This window comes from Lupinus angustifolius, chromosome LG10 (assembly GCF_001865875.1).
Source record: "Lupinus angustifolius cultivar Tanjil chromosome LG10, LupAngTanjil_v1.0, whole genome shotgun sequence".
Lineage (NCBI taxonomy): Eukaryota > Viridiplantae > Streptophyta > Magnoliopsida > Fabales > Fabaceae > Lupinus > Lupinus angustifolius.
This window is the reverse complement of record NC_032018.1, coordinates 8,002,978-8,005,362: the sequence shown is the minus strand read 5'-3', so window position 1 is coordinate 8,005,362 and position 2,385 is coordinate 8,002,978.

The window sequence follows — 2,385 nt, the reverse complement described above, 5'->3', positions numbered from 1 at the left end:
GGGTTGCTCTACCCTTAATGCATAGTCTAGATCCATGCAGCCAAGAACAATTTCCATGTTCTCTTTCCAGTCCTTAAAATTTTCTCCATTAAGGACCGGAACTGAATTTAAATTTGCAAATATAGAAGCAATTGATGTAGCTGAACAGAACAAAAGACAAAATATTAAATTATGCTCACAACTTAAAATTATCAATGTGCTTTAAATAATGGTATGTACAAATCAAGATATCTTGTGCTCCATTAACATCAAGTCTTTGGATAGTGATATTAACTGCAAGTGGTACTCTTGTTGTAATGATCAAACATTTATAATAAGGCATGTTAACTGATGAATCCCTCTTTGGGTTGATTCATCAGTCACATGTACAAAAAAATTAGAATTATAACATGTTTATCATCACATTTGTGTATGATCTTCGGCCAAATATCAACTTTCCTTTGAGCCAATTAATAGTCGCATGAATAATCATACACACTTACATCCAATATTCCTCATGAGTTATATCCACGAAAGGGGTTACGTTGACGACATTTCACTTCAATTGGCTCACTTGAAATAACAGACAACTTAATGGATAACCATATAACAATTAAAGTCAATGCACAAAGATACCAAATCCCCATAAATCTTACTGTACTCTCGCTTGGGCGAGGTACTCTCGCTTGGGCTCAATAGAAGACAAAGCTTATATTCAGTTCTCGCTTGGGCGAGCGTACTCTCGCTTGAGCGCAATAGAAGCCAATGCTTTTGTTTAGCTCTCGCTTGGGCGAGGCACTCTCACTTGGGCGAGGCGCTCTCGCTTGGGCGAGCATGATCTCGTTTGAGCGAGAGCACTGCGACAGAAAACGAACATGGTGGTTTCTGCATCGTTCTTCACCAAAAAAACCACCCAAAAATTCAAGAAAACACCAAAAGAACATCGATTCATTTTGAATCAATATATATTTACATGGAAAACAATTAATTTCTATCCTAATCGATCCATGGCACAAATTTAACACCAAAACCCTAAATCAATTTAGATTTTGGGGAAGAAAAACAAGAAACCTAATTTCACACATGAATCAAATTAGGGTGGCTCTGATACCAATTGATGGAAATTTTCTATCCTAATCGATCCATGGCACAAATAAAACACCAAAACCCTAATGATCATGGCTTTATTCCTATAACACAATGTTTATGACCATACATAAACCCCAAATGGAACAACCATGATCCAGACCGAAGAAACCCCAATTGATTTCACGGTGAAGAATAAGAGCATACCTTGATTAGCCATTTAGAATCTCGAAGTTATATGGGTGTGATGATCTTCCAGATGTTAGAGCCTGATGGTTCTCCTTTTGCTTCTCTAGAGGGGAATGAGAAAACCAAGTTAGAGTGTGTTGCTTGATGATAAGTTACCTGATGGAATTGTGATGGTGTGTTATCTTATATTTGATAACTCCTCACAATTCCCTTTATTCTCATAAGCCTACTCAAGAAACCCCGTTGCTCTACAAATGGGGACCATAACCCATAAAAGTAACCGAAGTGGTTACTACTTAAGTCGCAATAGTTCTGATTCAGTCCCTTCATCAAATCAGAAATTGCTTGAATGTATCTACACTTATAATATTTCATGACATATATGCCCTTAGCCACCAAATTAATTATTGAAGATCATTTTATATTTTGGCTAATTAAATAATGGCCATAACACAATTATAGAATTATATTTGTGACCCACAAATTGTCAGAAATTCTAACATCTAACCCCTTAGATTCTCACATCATACAGACTATCCTCACTGTGGACCGAGTGAATTTTATCAATATATAGTTGTGTCCAATTATATTTAAGCATTGGAAAACTTCTTTTTATTTTTTATTTTTATGGATCACTCAAAAATTATTTTTGTTCTTCGCTTAAACCATAGCACCAAAGATGTTTTTATCCTTTTGCAGACCCTATCCTTGTTGGGTATTATATATGGTAGAATAATCACTAACATGTCTAGCTAGTTGTCCCTCCAACTTAATAATTAGCTTAAAACTGGTTTAATAAGTAGATGAAAGAGTAAATTATGTTGAGTTTTAGTAAAATTATATAGACCATCCTTATCGTTTTTTGTATTTACATAAATCACTTACCAACGGGCGTTGGTTCAAGTGGTACATGCTTGATTCTCCTTAAGCAAGTTCTCGGGTTCGAGTCTTGTGGATGGAAAAGATGCCCACTGGGAGAGTTAGCCCCACATATTTGTGGATGTTCCCGACTCGGACATGATTGCCTCCAATGCGATGATATCTGTAGGAAACAAAAAAAATCACTCATTTATATATATATATATATGAGTGGGGAACCACTTACTCCAAGAGTAAGTTTTTTAATGGTTT